Consider the following 17,864-nt stretch of genomic DNA (forward strand, 5'->3'; position numbering starts at 1 on the left):
TTCATCTCAGTCCTTTATCACATAGACCCAGAAAGCATCTCTTTCTCACCATCATCTCTTCACTGCTCACCTCAGATTCCATATCCTACAAGAAGCCTTTCCTATTTCTTACCCCTCCAGTTACTGAGGCTTTCTCCACAGAAATTACTTATACTTATTTGTATTTAATTATCTATATACTTGTTTTTTTCCTAATAGAATATTAGCATCTTGGGTAAGTAATAAATACTGACCAGATTGAATTAAACAGAATTGAGATGAGGAGAGGAAATGAGGAAGTTCATAAATAACCTCAATTTTCTTTGGTAATTAGCAGGTGAGATTTTCTGTTCAGATTGGAAGAAGGTGATATCTCAATTGAGGACTTGTAGAGGGGGAAATAAATAAGGGGGAAAGCATTTATCAAATGCCTACTACAGCCAGGCATTGTAACATTTGGAATGCATGCTTTAGAGAGTGTGAGAGTCAAGGAAGAATAAAAGTATTGCTGTGCAGCATTGAGGATCCAGTTAAAATTAAATAATATCAATTTGCAGCTGTCCAGTTTTTCTAGCATTGTTTAGAATTTTAGAAAATCTTGGTTAAAATCTGTGCAATGGATAATCCAGTGCATTGTAAGAACATGAATGTCTTAAGAATAAGAATGGAAAACAATATACTATTAATTTAAAATTGTGTGTGTGTGACAATGGGAACAAGATGGTGATTAAAGTTCCTGCTCTGTATCATTGCTTCCTCTTTTAATTGTTAAAGAAATCTTTCAAAAAGTGAGTGGGTACCATTAGAAGTCAAATTCAGAAATAACAAGAGTCCAGAATCTAGATATAGAATATAGTGGCTGGTGAGGAGGAAGTATTACAGGAACCAGAGAGAAACTTAGGCCAATGTTTGGTGACACTATAGAAATACAAGGTGGTTTTGGTTACCAGGGCATATCAGTGGGCATCAGTGCAGGCTTGCTCTGTCTATACATGATAATTAGTACAAGATAATTCTACAGGGTTATCTTTGTGCTCACAGGGGCCCACTCAGACACTGGATAGTGGTTTGTGGGGTCCATTCATCTCATCATTCAGTCCCCTCTTAAACAAATGGGTTCCAAAATCTTTTGGGATACGGAACAATGATCTTATTTTCTAAAGCTATTTCCTGCTCTGCATAGAGCAGAGATTGCCTTATAGGGTCCCATTCAGAGGGGTGAGGAGCTTAAGATCTCAGTAGTTGGTCAAAGCAGCATCCAGTGGGTTCTGAGTCTCAGGATCAAAATCTCTGAAGCTGGTCAATACAGCATCCAATGCTGATCATCATTTTAAGATGAATTGACCAAAGCCTAGAAGAAACAAACATCTAGCAAATTGAGGGTTAAGGACAGTATCATTGAAAAGGGATTATGCCTATAGGGTAGAGAGATTGACTGGTTGATTGGTTAAGGAGGTCTCCAATTGGAGGCATTTCTTTTAATAAGGCCTTCAGAAATATAAAGGGAAGGCTTGTCTTACAGAGAAAAATTTATCCTTAAGTCTCACTACTAGGTCACACAAGAGGCCACTAGGTGAGACAAGAAAAGCTGGGGAGAGAGCACTAAAAGCAGAGTCTTCATCCTTGCAATATGTGATTAAAGGGCAGAGGAAAAGGTTTAAGAAGTATAGGAAATAAAAAGCTATAATGGAAAAAAAAAGTGTGGGAGAAAGCAATTGAACTAGAGAGAGTATGACCAGTTTTCTCCTCCTTCCCTGAAGACTGAGGATTCCAAGCAGAGTGGAGACAATAATTAATTACAAATGTGCCTCAGCCACAGCTTGGGTTATTTGGACATGAAGGCTAGGCCACTGTCACTCTCTAAAGATCTGGATAGGCCAAAATAAGGTATAATCTTTTTTAACAGAAATTTTGCTGCCTGCAAGGAAAGGCTTCTACTCAGTTGATAAAAGTGTCAACAAAAAGAAATTCAGAAGTAATTTGAAAAGAAAGTGGCAGTTAATACCTTCAGGATTCCCTTTGACATAAATTGGACAGGACTGACAATCCTGCCTAATTGTTCTTCCTTGCTTGTGACTAGTTTCACAAAGGACAGGGCATTCTTTATAGGTTGGTGTAGGTCTAAGAGAAGTTTCTACCGACTTATCTATGGGATTAGAAGCTGGCCTGAAGATGCTTAAACCCACTCCAAAGTGGGAAAGAGTATATCCTCTTTCTTTTGTGAGAGCCTGTTATAAGATGCAATGTAAGAATTGGGGAGCTGCGGAATAAGGAGACCAATACATTAGATTGGCCAGCCTCTTTGGTGGCTACATTAGCACACTGATTTCATATGGCTTAGTCTGTTGTTTCAAATAAGTCGTTTATAAAAAAACATATTTGTATCACAGGATACACGACACAGGTAGATGTTATTCCCACATTAGAGACAAACTTCAGTAAAATTGACTTTTCCCTTGTAACTCAAAATATTCTATAAGTTACATCTTCTAAGAAAACTGATTGTACTTAAATTCTCTTCTCCAAACCACACTGAAAATGTTTCACACTTAGTTTCAAAAATCAGTAGAATAATAGCTAGATCCCACAAACAGATGTACCAATAAGGAATGGTTCATGTATCATTTTGAAATATTTAAGGACCTTATTTCATATAACTATATATCTGGCAACTGGCAGTTTTACTAAACCAAATACTCATTTATCTAATGAGTATTTCTATACTCATTAGAGGATAGAGTATATCTATACATTTTCAGATTGAAAACTGCTGATCTTACATGCTTGCACTGTGCTCATAGTTTCTACTGGCTACTTGCTCTCAATATAGAAATTTACTATAAGAGGGAAAGGCAGGGACATGAATATAACAGAAAACATCCTTACTTCTATTTGACTTCAGCTGAGAATCACAGTTGACAACCAAACATGCAGTAATAATTCCATCCATAGCCAGACTCAGGAATAATTAGGTGAGAAATACAGGAACACAATTGGAAAACTGAGCCAGAAGGATCCTACCCTAGGAAAATCTTACGGAAATCCTCTAAGCCCTTGCCCATATATAGACCTCTCCCTTTAACAGTTTAGGATCACATCCTTCTGAGTAACTTGTGGCATTTCTCTTAAATGGTAGGTTACTGACTTAATAGTCCATCAGACAATTATATCTGACTTCAAAACTTAAAACAATAGCAATTACAATCTCAAGAAATTTTACCTCAAATAGTAAGTCTCACGTCAGAGCTTCAAGTTCAGCTCTAAATAGTAAGTATTGATTATAATCTTACATTGGTAACAGAGATTTCTTGATATCTGAATAGTTGATTTTAAGATCAACATAAAAAATTGATTTTGCTCTAAGATACTCAATTACAAATAACCAACAGTTATAATAACTTAATTAACAATCATATAATTTTCATAATTGATAGCCAAATTGCCTTAGCTTTAACTTCCCCTTTAAAATGTCCAATTCCCTAAGTGGCAGAACTGTTTTTGAACAAATTTTCTACCTTCTTTTACTTGTTAAGTTTATACTTTAATTCAGGTTACTAAATGATAAGCCAAATCTCAATTTTACAATCCCAGAAAAGAACTCATTACATTTATAGACATAACTGATAGGATTTTCCTTTCTCAGACTAGCAATTCTCAGAAGAGAAGGGGTTTTCCCTCTGTTCCTTTAAAATAAGTTTCTTTGTTTTTAGGAGAAAGCAAGACAATTCCTAAAATTCAGATAAAACATAATCTATCGCAAAAATAGTTAGGAGCTCATATAATTTATAGTCTTTTTCAGCTTTAACACACATACCATTTAAAAGTTATTTTTACTTAACTTTAGTGTGTGACTTTCCTTAAATTCTAACTAGATCTTCCAATCACTCTTATTTTTTTTTTTTTATTGTTTCCCAATTCATATAAACCTTTTCTCTTTTTGTGAGCCAGGAAAAGGGTTAAGTTCCAGTTTTATTTCAAAATGCAGATCTTCACCTTGAAATTTTTCTGACCCTTAAACCAATCTCCTGGATCCCAAAAATTTTTAAAGTGACAGCAAACTGCTTTTATATTATCCCATTAATTACCAAGTAATGACCTACATTTAGTTTAATGCACTTCCAAATTAGAGAAAATCAGGGGCAGCTAGGTGGTACAGTGGATAGAGTACCAGCCCTGAAGTCAGGAGGACCTGAGTTCAAATGTGATATCAAACACTTAATACTTATAGCTGTGTGACCCTGGGAAAGTCACTTAACCCCAAGTGCCTCAGCAAAAAAAAAAAAAAATAGAGAAAATGTTGGTCATATCTAAAAAACCTATTAAGTTGTCAAGTATGAAACAAAACCAGTAAACATTCATATCTTTTAAGATATGAATTTTTTTCCTTGTCTTAAAAACAAGCTTTTTTATAGTCATGTGATCTTCCAGAACAAATGTGGAATGTGCTTTCAAGTATCCTCTTATGGGAAGAAATGGCCGAAACACAAGAGTAGGGTTCTGTTTCCAAAATATTCTTAACAGATTACAAAAGATTTGACTCCTTACTTAACGCATTTTTCAAGTGAAACATAGGAGGTGGATTTATCAAAAATAGGCTGGCTGGTTCCCCCACTGCATACTGCCATACTAGTTGTTGCTACATAGACATGGGATGGAAAGGAGGCACAGGGTTCTCAAGTGCACAGTCTCCTATCTAGAGAGAACTTGTTGATTACAGTATAGGACCCTTAACAAGGAGCTTGGGACTCAAAATAGATCATGGCAGGCACTAGGATCCCAGATCAGAGGAGGTGTCGGGGTCATTAACAAGGGAGCTTAGAGGCCCAAAACTTTCCCCCAGTCTACCAAATGGCTATTGAGGAAGCCGGCTACAGGGAATGAGTTTATCTTGAACTGTAGAGGCCAGAGATGTTGAAGTATACCAGAGATGCTGGGGTACTAGAGTGTGGATTGAGATGTAGTCTCTGAAACAGTTCAGGCATGAACAGATCAAGCAAGGGTTTTGACTTGGCTAGGACACACGCTGCAAGCCCCAGAAAAGGAAGAGAGAGACATGAGCTATCCTTAAAAGAATTCTATAGAATAATACCCCAAACTTACTCAGATGTTTCAGAAAGGGTGCTCTTTCCTGGTCTTAAAATAATTAACTTCAAAACCTCCAGAATCCGCTAAATTGTTTTTAGCAGCTTTATAACATTAGCTTTATCTTACCTTTATCTCTACAGCTACAGTTGTGACTACAAAAGGCTTTTCTTTTCTTTAATAATACTAATAAATCTTCGATGTACATCTGCTGGATGCTTCTAAATGATTGAGTTTCTACTCCCCATCAGAAAGATAAGAAACTTTAATCAGAGTGTAATCAAAATCACTCAGATTTCATATATTGAGAATGTAGGCATGTAATACTCAACTATTTCCCAGATTTTCAGTATATAGTTTGATAAATTCCAAGGACCAGGAGACTTATATTTTCAGATTCTTAATAAAAAGATTAATATAAAGATACAAATCATCAGGACCAGAGAGAGAAAAATCATCTAGTTTATACATCTACTTTTCCATCATAATAACAGCTCATTTTAATTGATAAAAGAATGATTTCCATAGTAATTTGAGATAGTATAGATCATTACAGAATAGAGAGGAAATAAAACAATCTCTGACTCACATTATACACTACTTTTCCATCATAATAACAGTCATTTATAAACATTTCCATGTACAGGATAGATGAGATGTGTATTTCTTCTTAGTAATTTGAGATAGTATTATATCAGGATTTTGACATAAATGATCATGGATAAATAATCCCAGTCATTCGTGATTTGGACTCCATCCAATAACTCTTATACACCTTGATAATTTCTGTGCTAGAAATTCTCATAGTTAAGGATAGATGAGATTTAATTTACTTCATTTTCTTATTGTTGAAATCTGTTTAAAGACATGGAATGGTAGAGGAAATGAATATGATAGTCAATCCCAGTATTCTGTGATTGTGTCATCAAACTTCTTAACTACTGGACTTTTGATTGTTTCTGCTGTTCAATTTTCAGTTAAGGCTGATCAGACTTATCTTGAAATCAATGTACTATTTCATATGAATTAGAAATTGTTTTTAAAAAAATGAATTAGAGGGAGAAAGAATATTTCATCTGTTTCTGTAATTTTATCAAATATAACTCATGGATTTTATTGTTTCATGCTACTTCAATTCTTCATTAGGGCTGATCCAGACTTATTTGCAGTCATACTTGTACTAATGTCATATGAACTTACAATGTAAAGTGTGGCATTTTGTGTGTGGCAATAAGGTCTTGCCTACTATATTTCTGCATACACTCCAGGAACCCTTTGTTTTAATTTTCACAGTCTTAATTCCTCCCATCTCTATCTCTCCCCCCCCCCCAAAAAAAAAAAAATACAAGGCTTTTCACCCTCTCTTTTTAGTATGGTTTTTTCTTCCCAAACTCTTTGGGAATTATCTTACCTTTTGCCTTGAATTTAAAAAAAAAACAAAAAACTTCAGGGATAACACAAAGAAATACTACCCAAAATTCATATAGCCTTGCATATCCAAGTCCAGGCAATTATACTACTACTAGCAATCCTCTAGAGCTTTGGACCCATTCATTCTTTTTTTGATAGATTATGTGAAAGGCTGAATCCTTTGCACATCTGAATGGCAAACATTCTGTGAAGTAGCAAAGACCCTAATTACTTGATCTGAATAGTTACCATCCTTTGTGCTATTTAAATTTCCTAAGACCTCTATTCATTCTCTTTTGGCTGTCTTGCTTTTTTAAAAGATCCAGGTAGTTGAAATGGAATGTATTTGGACAACAAATACTGTAGTAAATGAAATAGTAATATTAAATAGGGTAGAACAAGTATCTTCCTTGTGGCTTTCAATGTACCCTAAAAATGAATAATGATTTAAGCTTGAACTACTTTAGGGAACTCTGTTGCTGACTGCTTTGAAGAATAAAGTTTCCTCCCGAGGTAACTTTGATTAATCAGGTAGAACTTACATAATAAGCCTTTTATTTGTTTCTGCTTTCTTCTCTTCTGTGATCTAAAGAAAGCATCATTTCTTCATTTATTTTTAATAAACATTTGAATGGATTTTTCAGATGGAGATGAAACCGTGTACTCATGGGGCTGACAAGATATCTGAAGTATTTTTATTGTTGTTACTAGGTATGTTTTGATAGACACAGTGTATGAGAAAGGCCACTGTTACACAAAAATCATTATTCCTTTTTTCATTAGAAAATAGCCTGAAAATATCTTGCAGAGTCTGTTAGTAACTTAGCATTTATTAAGCTCCTATTACATGCTGGTTGTGGTATTGTTGGGAATACACAGTGAGGCACAAAATAGTTCCTGTTCTTAAAGAGTTCAGAGTAGCAAACAACTAAATATAAATGATCTATACAGGGTAAACTAATGGCACTTTCAGAGGGAAAGCCCTAGGATTAAAAAAAATTGATAAATACTATTTGTAGAAGGTGAGCTTTATGCTAAGACTTGAAGGAAAATTGGGAAACCAGGTAGATGAGGAAGGAGAACATGCCAAGCACAGGGGATAGCCAAAAAACACCCAGCAACAGGAGGTGGATCTCAGGGTACATGGCAGGGTACTAGCCTGGAAATGTAGGAAGAGAGTGGGTTATAAAGGGCTTTAAAAGTCAAAAAGATGCTTTTATATTTAATGCTTGATGAAATAGAGAGGTGATCTAATCACACCTATACATTAGGCATATCTTTTTGTTGGCAGAGGAGTGGTAAGAGACTTGAGGCAAGCAGACCCACCAGCAGGCTATTGCAGTAGGTATAAAGTGATGAGGTCTATATCAGTGTGGTGACAGTGTCTGAGGAGAAAAGGGAATTTATAAAAGAGATATTACAAGGAAAGAAACAACAGAACTTGACAACTGATTGTGTATCTGAAGTAAGAGAGAGTGAGAAGTCAAGGATAACACCTAAGTTACAAGCTTTGGTGACTAAAAGGCTAAGTGATACCTGGACAACGTAGAGAAAAGGGGAAAGAGAGATTAGAGGCTTAGACTAGACCTGAGGCATTTGCATAGAGGTGGTAATTAAAACTAGTGAACTAAATGCAGAATAATTGAATTATAAGGCATAATAGTAACTGAAATCTCTTCTCAGCTTCCATTTTGCTTTCATTCTCATTCAAGTTCCTACAGTATAATAGGCATTGTTTTTGTCATTTTAAAATGCTCTTGTTAATAATATGAAAAAAAATTACTATAAAAATATAGTTTCTAGGTAATCAACTGTTTTGTTGTTCAATCATTTTTTAGTCATGTCTGACCCTTTATGACTGTATTTGAGTTTTTCTTGGCATAGATACTGGCATAGTTGGCCATTTTCTCCTCCAGTGGATCCATTTTGTCAGGTAATCAGAGGTTGAGTGACTTTTTCCAGAGCCACACAGCTAGGAAGTGTCTGAGGCTGAATTTGAACTCACATCCTGACCCTGTTGCCCAAGGCTCTATCCAGGAAATTACTAACTGCCTCTAATTTACTATAATGTATTCATATGTATTCTAGCTAGAGTTGGAATTCTCAGAGTTCTAAACTCAGACATAATTATATTATGCTTCACTACTACTGAGGAAAGTATTCTGGACCAAAATCATAAAAGTTTTGTGAAACTCTTTTCTATGGACACTTCAGACAGGAAATTCTAAGATTTCTGTATTGTAATTTTTTTGTGTCAATGATTTCTGCCATGTTTCAGGAGCCATCTTTAAAATAGCACTAAAAAAAATCTATCTCAATGGCAAATGACACATATTGTTATTTTATTTTTTTTTTTACCATTGTTTGAAATTTTTATTTTTATTTATTTTTTTTTAAATAACTTTTTATTGACAGAACCTATGCCAGGGTAGTTTTTTACAACATTATCCCTTGCACTCACTTCTGTTCCGATTTTTCCCCTCCCTCCCTCCGCCCTCTCCCCAAAGATGGCAAGCAGTCCTATACATGTTAAATAGATTACAGTAGATCTTAGATACAATGTATGTGTGCAGAACCAAACAGTTTTCTTGTTGCTCAAGGAGAATTGGATTTAGAAGGTATAAATAACCTGGGAAGAAGAACAAAAATGCAAGCAGTTTACATTCATTTCCTAGTGTTCTTTCTTTGGGTGTAGCTGCTTCTGTCCATCCTTGATCAATTGAAACTCAGTTGAATCTTGTCTTTGTTGAAGAAATCCACTTCCTTCAGAATACATCCTCATACAGTATCTTTGTTGAGGTATATAATGATTTCCTGGTTCTGCTCATTTCGCTCAGCATCAGTTCATGTAAGTCTCACCAATCCTCTCTGTATTCGTCCTGCTGGTCATTTCTTACAGAACAATAATATTCCATAACATTCATATACCACAATTTACTCAACCATTCTCCAATTGATGGGCATCCATTCATTTTCCAGCTTCTGGCCACTACAAACAGGGCTGCCACAAACATTTTGGCACATACAGGTCCCTTTCCCTTTTTTAGTATCTCTTTGGGGTCATATTGTTATTTTAAAAATAAAAATGCAATACTATTGGCCCATCCAGAAAAGTAAAACATTTTCCTTTGCAAAATTCACTTTTTGGTCATGATTTTTAATTTTTCTGATAGCAAAAATTGCCTGTACTTCTCCCCCAAGTTAGTAGTTGATCACCTGTTCTCTTTAGGAAGAGAGCTCCCCAATATAGGTAGATAAGTGGCAGCACTTTTCATTTCCTTCAGGACAGCCCCTGTAAGACAAGGTCCCATTCTTTTCTCCATAAACCTTAAAATCTCAGCTTGCTGAAATTATTCAGTGTTTGACAAGATTGCACTTCAACAGGAATCCAAACTATAGCTGTAGATGACCAGCCCGTTTTTTATTATATTGTGTCATATACAGAATATACACAATATATTGTGCCCAGATTTAATGATTTGGGATAAGATTGAGCCAACATCTCTTGGAAACTATACCCAATTTGGTTGCACCCATCTAATGATGAAGGTTAAGAGTTCACAGGTAGAGGGGGAAAACTGTTAATCGAACTACTGATAAGTAGGCTGCTTGCATCATAAGACCTTACTCTTAAAATATTACCTAACTGTAGAGAAATATTAGACCTTTCTTTATTTTGGAATAGGAAGAAATAAAAGGAGACCAAATGATTGACTGAGTTGATTAGAGTCTACCAAGTTCACTCTTCTGGTTCTCCTCATAAACCAGTACTAGGTCTTTGCAGAGAAATTTAGTGTAATCTCTAGCTAAGAAGCAAAATTTTTGCTCCTTAGGAAACAAATAGAGAATAAAGAGGCCCTTGAGATCAAACACCAGCCTTATTAGTAGTGCTCTAATATACTGAACCAATCATGTTAGCTTTCATTTTACCTGCTGGTCTGCTCTAGATAGGTTTATTATATACAGATTACTTTTGAAGTTTGAAAATTTGTGGGACAGGTTGGGTACAAGCCCCCCTTCCCAATTAACTAAACGGAGACATCATCAGGTATATAGAGAAAGCATTTATTTCATCCCTACAGGCAGAGGCCCAGACACACCTGGGAGCCATTCCAACTCTGCCATGTGCTCCTAGAACCTGGCCAACTTCTGCCTTATCCAGGACTTAAAAGCAAAAGACTCAAGCTTTCTCATTGGATATACTAAAAGGACATAACCAATGTTGGCTGCCTCTCACAGGTCACATCACTTCCTGCAACTTCCTGTATCTCAAGGTTCATAGTTCATCCCTCCAGAGATCAAATGTCCTCCCCAAGGTCCCAGCTCTGGAGACAGGAATCATGTGACTCAATACTGAAAAATACTTCATTCAATCAGTCCCATTCAAAAAAGCTGTTCCTTTTGTCAATTTTTGTCTAGTTTTCAGCTCCCAGTTTCAATTTATTTACTACTATGTGATTGTTACTCCTTTAGCTATTAATGCTTGTATTATAATGTTGAAAGTTTTATAGTTTTTTTAATTTGTTTGTTTTAATATTTATTAAAGCTTTTTATTTACAAAACATACACATGGGTAATTTTTCAACATTGACCCTTGCAAAACTTTCTTTCCAAATTTTTCTCTCCTTCCCCCCCACTCCATTCCCTAGATGGGAGGTAGTCCAATATATGTTAAATATGTTAAAATATATTTTAAATCCAATATATGTATACATATTTATACAGTTAGTTGTATTGATGCACAAGAAAAGTCAGATCTAGAAAGAAAGAAAAAACCTTCAGGAAAACAAAATGCAAGCAAACATCAACAGAAAGCATGAAAATGCTATGTTGTAGTCCACACTGTTCCCACTGTCCTCTCTCTGGGTGTAGATGACTCTCTTCATCACAGAACAATTGGAACTAGTTTGAATCATCTCATTGTTGAAGGGAGTCACATCCATCAGAATAGATGTTGTTGCCATGCATAATGATCTCCTGGTCCTGCTCATTTCACTCAACCTCAGTTCCTGTAAGTCTCTCCAGGCCTTTCTGAAATCATCCTGCTGTTCATTTCTTACAGAACAATAATATTCCATAACATTCATATACCACAATTTTTTCAGCCATTCTCCAATTGATGGGCATCCATTCAGTTTCCAGTTTCTGGCCACTATAAAAAGGGCTGCCACAAACATTTTTGCACATATGGGTCCCCTTTTCTCTTTTAAGATCTCTTTGGGATATAAGCCCAGAAGTAACACTGCTAGATCAAAGGATATGCAGTTTGATAACTTTTTGAACATAGTTCCAAACTACTCTCCAGAATAGCTGAATCTGTTCATAGTTTCACCAACAATGTATCAATCAGTGTCCCAGTTTTCCCACATCTCCTCCAACATTCATCATTATCTTTTCTGTCATCTTAGCCAATTTGAGAGGTGTATAGTGGTATCTCAGTTATCTTAATTTGCATTTGTCTGGTCAATAATGATTTGGAGCACCTTTTCATTTGACTAGAAATAGTTTCAATTTCTTCATTTGAAAATTTTCTGTTATCAATTGGAGAATGGCTTGAATTCTTATAAATTTGAGTTAATTCTCTATATTTTAGAAATTAGGCCATTATCAGAAACTTTGAATGTAAAATGTTTTCCCAGTTTATTGCTTCCCTTCTAATCTTGTCTGCATTAGTTTTGTTTGTACAAAAACTTTTTAACTAATATGATCAAAATTATCTATTTTGTGATACATATATCTTCTCTTTAAAGTAAAGAACTATAGTTGCTATATAGTTCAATTATATTTAGCATTCACATCAATACAATTTTGTGTGGGGCAATGGAGACTATTACAACAAAACTAATAAGGACTAAACAAGTCCGAGTATGAGTGTAAGAAAAAGTTTATTTCTTTCTCACGAGAAAAGGTACACAATCTCTGACACACAAAGCATGGTTTGAAAGAGAGACACACATCTAGGCAAAAGGCATTTTTTAATTCCCTAACAGGAACTCCCCTTCCTAACCCTCAGCTCCTTTCCCCATTATTTGGGATTTTTTAAGGTGAAGTTTCTGAAAATAAGGTAAGAAAGCCTGAGGCTCTCAAATACCTTACAGTACTGGGTATTTTCCATTCAATCTAGTCCCTGCTTGCAAGGTGCTTCCATTCTGAATAGGGAAGATAACAGTGGAAAGTTTAGGAGCAAACAACAAAAGATACTTTTCAAATCTCAGGCCACCTGCCCATTACAAAACCCAGTCCCTGCCCTCTAGAAGTTTCCATTTTTAACATTCTTTTGGCAAGATAACCCCCTACCTCCGACTTCCATGTCCCTGTGGGTTTCAATTTTCTAATTTGTTTCTTTTCTCCAATTTTTATAAGTGTGGAAACCAAATAAATCCATTTTTCATAATTCTGTTTTAGCAAAAATAGAGTTTTATGATAGTTGTTATTTGTAACCAGTACAACTCAGAATTAAAAACCAAAATTGACAAATATATGTGCTTGCTTCAGTAGCACATATAGTAAAAAGTTTTCCACAGGAAAAGCTGCTAATCTGTCATCTGACAAAGAGAAAAAAATCAACAAGGCAATTACCCTACCCTGGAGGCTAGTTATATGCTGGGGAGTGATAGATTAAATGTTACCACCAACCTCCTTCTGCAGTGACCGAAAATTCTCAGAGAATCCTGCAGCTAATCTAAATAAACAATAGGTTTCTCAGGACCAATAATGACTAGTCTAAATGCCTCTAACTGCTTGTATCTAAGAGACTGTGGGCACTCCCCAAAAAGCTCAAATCCATGGATTTTGACCAAGACAATACAAATCATAAACATGCTGAGTCAAATGGCATTTTTGCCACCCTCTCTGCTGAGGACCTTTCTTCATACTTCATCTAAAAAATTAGAAAATTCACCAAGAAATTAAATTCCTCCTTCTTCATCTCACATCATTTAGCCATTGCCTCCCTACCTGCCTTAGTCCTCTTTTCATGTGAAAAAAAATGGCTCTCCTTGTTGCCAAGACCAGCCTTTCTATTTGTACTATGGTGGTAAAAGTTGAAATGACTGAGGAAACAAAGATTTGGTATTCCAAGCCTATTGATTTATAAAGCAATGAATAGCCAGCAAACTGGGATCAGATCTCTTCAGCCTGGACTTTATGTGGGATGGGTGCGCCCCCTTCCCCAAATTAACTAATCAGAAACAACTTCAGGTACATAGAGAAAGCTTTTATTTAGTCCCTGCAGGGAGAGGCCCTGGGAGAGGCCCTCACGCATCTGGGAGGCATCTCAGCTCCCAACATGTGCTAGACCTGACCAGCAGTAAGTAGTAGAGGTGGTTAAATAACAAAGGACCAACACTTTTCACTGGATGGACTAAAAGGAAGTAACCATCACTGACCAATGGTCACCAGTGTTGTCTGCTTCCTGTGGGTCACATCACTTCCTGTCACTTCCTAAAGCTGACTTAGGTTCCGATCTTAAGCAATCTCTAGGCCTAGAGATTATGTGACTTCCTGCAGCCTGGGCCCAACTCCTGATCTTCCAGCTCTGCAGACCTCTGGGATTAGGGATCACATGACTTAGGCATCTGACCTACTCCATCTCATATTTTCTTTGAGAAAACTTCACCTGGTCTCACTCAACTTGAACTCTGAATACAAGGAGAGACAGACTTTTATACATTAAATCAATCAAATGAAACCAATTAATTAAAAGAAAAAAATTAGGCAATCTGATTTCTCATTTGGATGAAAGATTAGGGACTTTGAAACTTGGGAGAGGGAGAGCATACAGGTGTAATTTCCTAGCCTCAGAAAAAGTTGTCTCACTCTCAAGTGTCAGACATAAACAATCAAAAGAACATGAAACCAATAGCTGATTGATCAGTATATGACCAGTTCCTAAATAAGACATAGTTTGCTTAAAATGTACAGTGGAACTGACTCGGTTTCTAGTGAGTAGATCTTTTATTAAGGGTCTCTAAACAGCACATAAGGATGGTCCGGCTTCCCAGTCACCTCAAGTCACCTACATTCAAACAATGTAATAACATTATTCTCCCAATAAGTTTTCTCCCAAGACAGAAACTGGATTAGGGCCTATAATTGAATAGAAAGAAAACTAAGCTAAATCCAAAATTGAGTCACAAGGTAAAATCAGTGTGGTTCACTTAATTGCCATAGCCACTTGCTGCTCATTGTTGTTATTTGATCATTTTTCAGTCATGCCCAACTCTTTGTGTGCCCATTTGGGATTTTCTTAACAAAGATACTGGAATGATTTACCATTTTCTTCTCTAGCTCATTTTACAGGTGAGGAATATGAGGTAAGCAGAATTAAATGACTTGCCCAAGATCACACAACTAATAAGTGTCTGAGGCCAGATTTGAACTCGTGTATAGGAATCTCCAGCTCCAGCACTCTATCTGCTGCTCTACCCAGCTACCACTTCCTACTCCAATCCCCTCAAATTCTTTAGTACTCTTGATCTAGAGGTATACTAGCAAATATTTTACAATCAGCTTTCTAAGAGGAAATTTTTTTAAAAATTTAATCTGCATTATTAACATTTTCTCTATCATTTTCTTAAATCTTGAAAATCTACAGAACAGTAAGTTATGCCCTAATTTGTAATGTTTGCTGATTTCTGAGGTATACATGTATAATCCTGGAGAATCTGAGGCAAGATAGAGATTAGAGAGTATTTAATAATTTATTTGAAAGGGAGAGATTTACTAGAACCAAATGGATCCATGGTTTGGTCCCAGGGCTGAATGAGACTTATTGTCTCCAAGAATCCAACCCACAATGTGAGTTTTCAATGACATATATACATGTGACTCAGACTCAGGGGGTAAACTTGGGGTGAGGTGGAGTGAGGGTGCTGAGAGCAGGACTCTTCAACAAATTCCTCCCACTATTCTTAGAAACATACTTGGCTCTGAAAATCAGATATAAAGGAAAATTTATTAAAGAATCTTACAGCATCCTCTTAACATTTCTGGCCAGATGTAGTGCCATTCCTCTTTATGAAGAAGGAGCTTTGAGCACAGAAACAGGAGAAGCTTTAGGCATGTTATCTTGGCACAGTCCCTCCCTTCAGAGACCAGAGTTCTGTACCTTCCAACTTTACAATCTTTCTAATAAATACTCTCACTTTATGTTTCTCCCTAAATATGTATAAGCATGTCTTCCCTCTTTCATCATACATCCCATGTTCAAAAATGGCAGAAAACTTCTCCTTTGGACTGTGTTATTTAATATTCATTTAGTCTATTGAGCAGACATAGCCATTTGATCAAGTTAGGTCATTGACTCCAACCAGTTTGAACTGGATCAGCTATTATCTTAAGCTTATGGCTTTTTCAGATCCACAAAACTCTAATTGGCTGAGTCCACTTGTGCTTTCCTACTCCCCTAATTCCTTATTTGCTCAAGGCTTCTGAGAAAGTGACACTTAATTGTGTGGAAATGGAACCTTCCTTAATTTCTCACATTCTGAAAACCCATTGGTAAATGGTATTTATTTTCTTACATTACCTGAAGCTTACAATATTCTGTGGGAACTTTTCAGTATTTCTCACACTATTATTCTTATTGTCTTGAATCTCTTCCTCTCTACCTTCTAGTATTTTCAGATGAAATTTATACTTGGGGTCTGAAATCAATTTTAGACCCAGCTCTGCTCTGGACTAATCGTATCATTGAAAAATTCACATCACATTTGTGAACTCTTCTTCAGTTTGATAAATAGGGATGATAACATATATCTCCACACTTCTAACTCCTGCCTTCCCTTGCTTTACTTCCTGGACTAAAATTTCACCCTATTCAAGGATCATTTTCTGATCTTCTTTAATGTTTGTGAATTCCCTCTGAAAGTATCTCCAGTTTATTTTGTATGTATCTTCTTTGTACTTGGTTGTTTGCATATTATCTCCATAAGATACTAAGCTCCTTGAGGGCAGACTGTTTTTGCATTTCTTTTTATCTCCAGTGCTTGTAAATTGTAAATACTTAATAAATGGGCTAGTTGATAGTGCATAATTTAAAAGAGTTGGAGACCTAGAGTCAGGAAGACCTAAATTTAAATGTGACCTTAGACACTAATCTCTGTAACTCTGTACAAGTCATTTAACCCAATTTGTCTTGATGTCCTCATCTGTAAAATGAGCTAGAGAAGAAAATGGCAAACTACTCCAGTATTTCTGACAAGAAAACTCCAAAAGGGGTCATGAAGAGTCAAATATGGATGAAAATAATTAAACAACAATCTAAAAAATACTCATTGACTTGACTAATTCCTAAGATTATGAGGATAAAAAAAGTAAATCCCAAAATGTTGTGTAAAGCAGTTTTCTTTTTTTGTTTTAATTTTATAAGATTAGAAAGTCAAATTTTGTTTTGTTTTGTTTTTTGCTGAGGCAATTGAGGTTAAGTGACTTGCCAGGGTCACACAGCTAGGAAGTGTTAAGTGTCTGAGACCATATTTGAACTCAGGTCATCCTGACTTCCGGGTTAGTACTCTATCCACTGCTCCACCTAGCTGCCCTTCAAATTGGGTTTTTTAAATTTGTATATATATATATAGATATATATGTATATTTCTATTACTACAAAATGATAAGTTAGCATTATGTTGTGGTATAAGGAGAAAGCATTTATATTTCATCCCTGCAGGGAAAGGCCCAGATACACCTGGGAGCCATACCAACTTCACCATGTGCTCCTGGAACCTGGCCTACTTCCTTCTTGTCCAAGATATAAAAACAAACCTTTTAGATATATATTTAGATAGATATCTTCCACTAGGTCATCTTTGTGACCTAGGCCTTCAGGCTGGTCCCTCTTCAGTACTAACCTTCTATCATTTAGAACTAACACCTGTACATTAGTTAAAGCTTTCAGGAACCACTTTAGCTATTCCTGGACTTCAAGCTAAATCTTGAACTACTCTAATGATTAAGTGCATAAGCAAGCAGGTGACAGGATATTGCTGCTTAAAACAATAAGCAGGAATCAGAGACCCTCCCATTATCTGTCTTGGAAATCCTGTTATCACAGAACAGATTGGCATCTGACAGCCATAGAACTACAGCACTGTGGAGACCGAGGAGCCTCAGATCCAATATCACATCATTCCCAACTCAACCAGTCCAGACCCAGATTCATTTGGGACAAAGGGACAAAGGTCTCATCTTCTGGACCTGCTTCAGGCTGACAAGGGGCATAGAGCTGGCCCTGCCCAGTGGGGTCTGGACTGAAAAGGGGAGATGAATGAGTTGTAGGCAGGGGCAGCAGCATCCAGTGCTGAATATCAGAATCAGGTCTCAGATGATTTCAGCTTGTCCAAGTGGTTAGAATTTCATGACTTGGAATCTGGAAGAAGCAACCCTCACAAGTA

General features: G+C 36.3%; 1 protein-coding gene across 13 annotated transcripts in view; it reads left to right on the forward strand.

The window, feature by feature from the left end:
- The window catches only part of GPHN (gephyrin), a 751,804-nt gene that overhangs the window by 586,909 nt on the left and 147,031 nt on the right, over window positions 1-17,864 (forward strand). The window lies entirely within an intron of this gene.

The sequence above is a fragment of the Sarcophilus harrisii genome, chromosome 2 (genome assembly GCF_902635505.1).
Source record: "Sarcophilus harrisii chromosome 2, mSarHar1.11, whole genome shotgun sequence".
Taxonomy (NCBI): domain Eukaryota; kingdom Metazoa; phylum Chordata; class Mammalia; order Dasyuromorphia; family Dasyuridae; genus Sarcophilus; species Sarcophilus harrisii.